Raw genomic sequence first — 8,027 nt, 5'->3', positions numbered from 1 at the left:
CCTTTGCAATAATAAACATTGCTTATACTATTTTAATTTGACATGCTCTGTTAGAAAATAGTTAAAACAAATTGTGTTGGGAAGGCTTAACTTTCAATTTCTGAATGACTTGCCTCAAATCTTTCTCCTATTTTAGATGATATTAAGATAAGATTAATGTTTTCATAAACATGCTAAACTTTTGGAAATAATGTATTTTTATTTTATTTTTTCACTTTTCTGAATATATAGATTTTTTAAGCAATGGTTTCCAAATGTCAAACAAAGCAAGACCAGACCTTCTCAACATAAGTCTAAACCTGGAATATAGATATGATCAGATTTTTTTGGTATTAAACATCATTAATCAAAATAAGGTCAGGAACTAAAAGAAAACAACATAACATTAAATAACTTGATTTCTTTTTTTAAATAGCATTTTATTTTTTCCCAATTATATTCAACAATTTTATTATTTGTTTTTAAATAGTTTTTAATTTTTCCAGTTATCATGCAGATAATTTTTAACATTCCCCTTTCTGTCAGTTTTTGAGTTTCACACTTTTCTACTATCCTCCCTTCCCTCCCCTCTCCCCATGATAGTGAATACTCTGATATAAGTTAAATATACACAATCATGTCTAACATGTGCCTATGAGTCATGTTGTGAAATAAGAATTAGAACAAAAAGAAAAACAAAACACGGGGTAAAAAAGAAAAGACATAAATCAAGGTTGAAAAAGTGGACATAGTATGTTTTGCTCTGCTTTCAAATTCCTAAATCTGTGAGTGAGGATACAATTTTCCATCACAAGTCTTTTAGAATTGTTCTTGATCACTGAAATGCTGGGAGGACCTGAGGCCATCAAAGTTGATTATCTCTTAATGTGTACAATGTCCTTGTTCTGCTTACTTCAGTCAGCATCAGTTCATGTAAGTCTTTGTAACCATTTTTGAAGTCTTCCTGCTTGTGATTTCTTACCGAAAAATAGTGCTCATTCTTATTCATATACCATCAGCCATTTCCCAACTGATGACCATCCCCTCAACTTGTAATTATCTGCCGTCAAAAAAAAAAAAAGGTTGCTATACATATTGTGGACAAGCAGGTCCTTTCCCTAAAGGATTAAAGAATCAGATCCAAACTGAAGACAAAACATTTGAGGGAAAAAATTATATAATACATAATACAACTTTTAAAAATTAAAGATAATAAACTTTAGTCTTCAATTAAATTCCACAGTTGCTTCTCTGGATATATATTACATTTTCCATCAAAAGTCTTTTAAAATTGTCTTTGATTATTTTACCGCTGAAATGAACAAACAAGTCCATCATGGTTGACCATCACCCTGTCTTAGTGTTAGTTTGTAAAATGTTCTAGTTCTGCTTATTTCAGTCAGCATCAATTCATTCAAGATTTTCCAGGCTTTATTAAAATCCAGTGCTTTGGTTTTTTTATGCAAAAGTTTTTTTAATTTAATATAATCAAGAGTATCTATTTTTCATTTTACAATGTTATCTATCTCTTGTTTGCAAGTGAATTCTTCCTTTTTTCCACGTATCTGAAAGGAAAACAGACTATTACATACTCTTATGATTAACTTACTTTTTCAGTTTTTGCAGCAAATTTTGTAAAATAGTGATAAATTGTTATTCCAAAGGTCTTTGGAATACACTAGGTCACTATATTCATTTACTAGTGTGTATTGTGTATCTAATTTATCTTTTTGACTTTATTTATTTAAAGCAAAGGGGTTAAATGATTTGCCCAAGGTCAAACAGTTAGGCAATTATTAAGTGTCTGAGGACAGAATTGAACTCAGGTCCTCCTGATTCCAGGGCTGGTGCTTTATTCACTTTGCCACCTAGCTGCCCTTCATGAATTTAGTTTATTACAGTGATCCACCACTCTATTTCTTAGCAAGCATCAGGTAGTTTTTTTATGATTACTATTTTATAATATGATTTGGAGTCTACTATTGCTAGACCACTCTGTATTTTTTTCTTTACTTCCCTTAATATTCTTGACTTTTTGCTCTTCCTGATGAACTTTTGTTATTTTTTTCTAGCACTATCACACAATTTTTGGTACCTTTGTGTGGTACATAGCCCATCCAATAATTTTTGGAGACCTCTAAAAGTGCAAAGAAAATGTTTTATTTGTTTCTTATAAGAAGCAGGCATCACTTCCAAGCAAATAGTAAAAGGGAGACCCTAAGTACAAACAGCAGAAGCAATACATAAGGTCCCTAATGCAACCTTAGTCCACAGCTGACCTTGTTCTTATTGGCTGAGAATGTGGTCTTAAAATCTAGGCATGAAATAGAATTCAAAGCAGTGAATTGTGGAGCAAATAAACAAGTTTAAATGAAAACATATTTTCCCCTTGAGACCCAGCTGCCAGATGGACATATGGCCAGGGGTTAAGATGAGATACATTCTGAGAAATATTCCTTAACTTTCTTACTAAGAATTGTTTGTCTGGTAAGGCAGGAGGAGGGAAGAGAAGGTCAGGGGGGAAAAGACCCTGTGAGAAATCTGACAGTTTAATACACTCACCTTGATTGATATGTCACTGAATAAGTGAATTACATGAGAAGAAATTGTCACTTTTTATTACATTGACTTGGCCTACACATGAACAACTGATATTTTTTCAATCGTTTAGATCTGAATTTGTGAGAACAAAAGTGTTTTACAATTGTGTTCATATATTTCTTGGGTTTATCTTGACAGGTAAGAGAATATATTTTTAGAAGATACAACTGAGAGATTCAAGGAATAAGCAAAATAGCTTCAGGGCAAAAAAAAGATCTTTTTGTTTCCTCAAAACCTGGAGTATATAATTACTCTAAAAAGAGATATCACAAGAAAATTAGATTTATAGTACTTTTATTCCACACTGACTACAGGTTTCTGTGGTTCACAAAAGTGATCTAAAACACAATTGACAATTATCCTTGTCATTATACCAAATACTTAGCTTGAAATATGGTCAATGATAGGTTTTGAACCTGAGGATACAATTATGAATATTAGCTTGCCAAGCTGATGTCTATACAAACATGGTCAATTCATTTCCCTTCTTTGACTCTCATTTTTCTCATTTCTCAAATCAAATGATTAGATTATATGTCTGGATAGACATGTAATAGATCCCTTTCAGTTCTAAATCCAGTAACATCTAAAACTCTCACATTTAAGACTATGATCCCATTATTTTCCCTTTATCCCCAATACTTATTTTTTTCTGTCACTGAATTAATTGATTAAATTTACTCACTGGTTAGGTTTTAATGAAATGAACCCTAGCTACATACATGAAGTAACAAGATGTGTGTTGTTGAACATAATCAATCTTTTATTACAATTATTATAATTGATAAAAATATTAATCCAATTGTTATGCAGTCATTGCCCAATCATTTAGCATTCTACAATTTTGAAGTTATGAACACTGCAAACCTTTATTAACACATCAGAATCAATTTTACCATACCAAGAATGAAATTAATTTGAATTTATTACTACATAAAAACAAATATGCATGTATATATATATATATACTTATATATATATATATATATATATATATATATATATATATATATATATATATAAATTAGTATAGCCTGATTCCCTAAGCGAAAGGAAAACATTAGTAATTTTTCACCTCTCAGAAATTTTACTGCCTTTCTCTGCAGTCTCCAGTGGCAGTTCAGATACATTGGGAATCTAGAACTAGAACTCAACTGAACAATCCAGTTTCCATGGAGGAATTATACCAGTGAATATTATTAATAATAAACATTTTTCAAAAATTAGTTACAAATAAGAGCACAAAATAGTTTGGCCTAAATCAATGATAAAAAGGGAAACTTTTAAGGTAGCTCAGTGGTGCAGTGGATAGAACACCAGCCCCAAAGTTAGGAGGACCTGAGTTCAGATGTGACCTCAGACATTTAATAATTACCTGACCGCATGGCCTGGGGCAAGCCACTTAACCAGTCAAATACAGTTGTCCTAACTTTCTGGATTGTTGAAAGGGGTTGCTTCGATCAAGGTTGTTCATCTCATAACATTGCTGATGTGTACATTGTTTTCTTAGCTCTATTCCTTTCACTCAGCATCAGATTCCTTAAGTCATTCCATGCTTCTCTAGAGTCCAACCATTTATTGTTTCTTATAGAATAGTATTCCATACTATTCATGGACCATAACTTATTTAGCCACTCCTAAATAGATGGGCAGCCCCTCAATTTCCAATTCTTTGCCACTGCAAAAAAAAAAGCTGTTATGAATATTTTGGAATATGTAGGACTTTTCCCATTTTTTACAATTTCTTCTGGATATAGTCCTAGAATTGGAATAACTGGATAAAAGTTTGTGAACATTTTCTTACTCTAGTAATAGTTTCATATTGTTTTTTTCTAAAATTTGGATCCATTCACAACTCAAACAGCAATGCATCAGTATCCTAATCCTTGCACAACAATGAATAATCATCTTTCCCTTTTTCTTATCTAGGCTAATCTAATAGGTGTGAGATGATACCTCGTTGTTTTAACTTGTATTTTTTAATCAATAGTGATTTGGAGCATTTTTTCATATGACAATATATAATTTTAATTTGTTCATTTGAAAACTGTCTGTTCATATCCTCTATTTATCAATTGGGGAATGACTTGTGATCTTATAAATTTGATGCAATTTTTTATATATTTTAGAAATGAGACCTTTATCACAACTCCTAGTTATAAAGATTATTTCCCAGGTTTCTGTTTTTCTTCTAATTTTGGCAGCATTGATTTTATTAGTGCAAAAGCTTTTTAATTTAATATAGTCAAAATCATTCATTTTGCAGCTTATAACATGCTCTAATTCTTGAATTGTCATAAATTTATCCCTTTTCCATAGATTAGGTAAATAGAATATTTTTCTCTATCAATTTATCTATGGTATCACTCTTTACGTCTAAGTCCTATAACCATTTTAACCTTATTTTGGTATAGGATGTGAGATGTGGATCTATGCCTAGTTTTTGATATACTCTTTTCCAGTTTTCCCAACAATTTCTGTCAAACAGTGAGTTTTTATCCCAGAGGCTAATGTCTTTGGGTTTGTCAAATAGTAGATTGTTGTAGTCATTTACTGCAGTTTCTTTTGAACCTATGCTAATCCAATGATCCAATACTCTATTTCTTAACCAGTACCAGGCAGTTTTGATGAGTGCTGCTTTATAATGTAGTTTTAGATCTGGTGGAGCTAGATCACCTTTCTTTAAAATTTTTTCATCAGTTCCCTTTCTAATTTTTTTAGCTTTTTGCAAGGCAATGGGGTTAAGTGGCTTTCCTAAGGACACAAAGTTAAGTAATGATTATGTGTCTGAGGCCAGACTTGAACTCAAGTACTCCTGAATCCAGGGTTGGTGCTCTATCCACTGTACCACCTAGACACCCCCCTCCCTTGCATTTTAGTTGCTCCAGATTAATTTTGTTCTATTTTTCTAGCTCAGTAAAGTAGTTATTTGATAGTTTGATTGGTATGGCACTGAATAAGTAATTTAATTTGGGGAGAATTGTCATTTTTATTGCATTAGCTCAACTTAACAGGAGCATTTGACATTTTTCCAGTTTTTAGATTTGACTTTATTTGGTTGAAGAGAATTTTATAATTGTGTTCATACAGTTTCTGGGATTATCCTGGGAAGAAGTTTCCCAAGCATTTAATGTTGTCTACAGTTGTTTTAAATGGAATTTCTCTTTCTATTTCTTATACTATGTTTTTCATATATAGAAATGCTAATGATTAATGTGGATTTAATTTACGTCCTGCTACTTTGCTGAATTAATTATTTCAAGGAGTTTTTTTAGATGATCTTCCTGGGTTCTCTAGGTATACCCTCATATCATCTGCAAAGAGTGAAAGTTTTGTTTTCTCATTGCCAATTCTAATTCCTTCAATTTCTTTTTTCTTCTCTTATTCCTACTTCTAGAATTTCCAAAACTATATTGAATAGTAATGGTGATAATGGACATTCTTGTTTTATCCCTGAATTTTTTGGAAATGTTCTGACTTTATTTCATTAAATATAGTATGTGTTGATGATTTTATATAGATGCTATTTATTATTTCAAGAAAAATTTCATTTATTCCTAAACTTTCTAGTGTTTTTAATGTACGAATGGGTGGTGAATTTTAACAAAGGCTTTTTCAGCATCTATTGAGTTGATCATATGATGTCTGTTGATTATCCTATTGACTTGTTTAATGATGTTGAGTATTTTTCGAATGTAGGAACATCCCTGTTTGCCTAGTATAAATCCAACTTGATCATAGTATATTGAGCTGGTATTAACTAGCTGTAGTCTCATTGCTAAAATTTTATTTAAGATTTTTGCATCAATACTCATTAAGGAGATTGGTGTAAAATTTTGTGTGTTTTGGATCTTCTTGGTTTAGGTATCAGTGTCATGTTGTTGTCATAAAAGGAGTTTGGCAGAACTTATTTCTCTCCTCTTTTTAAAATAGTTTATATACAATAGGAATTAAATGTTTGGTAAAATTCACTTGTAAATCCATCTGGAGCTGGAGACTTATTCTTAGGGAGATTATTGATGGTTTCTTCAATTTCTTTTTTCTGAAATGGGATTATATAAAAAATTTATTTCCTCTTCTGTTAATTTTGGCAGTTTGTGTTTTTGTAAATATTCATCCATGTCACTCAAGTTATACAATTTATTGGTATACAGTTTGGAAAGGTAGCTCTGAATTATCTCTTTATTTTCCTCCTCATTGAAGGTTAGTTCACCCCTTTCATTTTTGATTTTGGTAATTTGGTTATTTTATTTCTTTTTTAAATCAGATTAACCAAAGTTTTATCTATTTTATTGACTTTTTTCATAAAACCAACTCAGTTTTATTTATGAGATCTTTTTTTTGGCTTTCCATTTTATTAATCTCTCCCTTGATTTTCAGAATTTCTAATTTTGCTTATTTAGACATCTTGAATCCGTTCTCTTTATAGCTTTTTAAATTGCATATTCAATTCATTGATCTCCTCTTTCACTATTTTATTTATACAGGCATTTAGAGATATAAAGTTTTCCCTCAAAACTGCCTTGGTTGCATCCCATAAATTTTGTTATGATGCCTCATTACTATCATTTTCTTGGATATAAGTATTGACTATTTCTTTTATTTGCTGTTTGATCCACACATTATTTGAGATAAAGTTATTTAATTTCCAATTAGTTGTTGGTTTATCTTTCCCTGAACATTTATTACATGTAATTTTTATTGCATTGTAGACTGAAAAGTGTGTATCTATTATTTCCGTCTTTCTGCATTTGATTTTAACGTTTTTGTTAGGATATGGTTAATTTTGGCGAAGTTGCCTTGTACTATTGAGAACAAATTATATTCTTTTCTATCCCCATTAAGTTTTCTCCAGAGGTCTATCATATCTAAGTTTTCCACAATTTCATTCACTTTCTTAACTTCCTGCTAATTTATTTGGCTGCTAGATTTATCTAGTTCTGAGAGAGGGAGATTGAGGTCTCCCATTATTAATATTTTGCTCTCTATTTCTCCTTGTAATAATTTCAACTTTTCCCCTAGGAATCTGGATGCTCTACCAATAAACATGTGCATACATGTTTAGTAATGATATAGCTTCATTTCCAATAGTTTCTTTTAAGAAGATCTAGTTTCCTTCCTTATCCCTTTTAATGTGATTAAATTTTGACTGTCCGAGATTAGTTTCACTACCCCAGATTTTTTTACTTATGCTGAAGCAAAATATATTTTGCTTCAACCTTTTACCTTTATTCTGTGTGTATTTCTCTACTTCAAATGTGTTTCTTATAAACAACATATTGTAGAATTCTGTTCTTTTAATCCATTCTGCTATCCACTTATGTTTTATGGGACGGTTCATTCCATTCACATTTACAGTTAAGATTACTAATTTTGTATTTCCCTCTATGCTCTTTCTCCATTTATACTTTTCTCTTTCCTTTTCTCTTATTCCTCTTCACCAAAAT

The sequence above is a fragment of the Macrotis lagotis genome, chromosome 6 (assembly GCF_037893015.1).
Source record: "Macrotis lagotis isolate mMagLag1 chromosome 6, bilby.v1.9.chrom.fasta, whole genome shotgun sequence".
NCBI classification, from domain to species: domain Eukaryota; kingdom Metazoa; phylum Chordata; class Mammalia; order Peramelemorphia; family Peramelidae; genus Macrotis; species Macrotis lagotis.
This window is presented reverse-complemented; position numbering follows the sequence as displayed.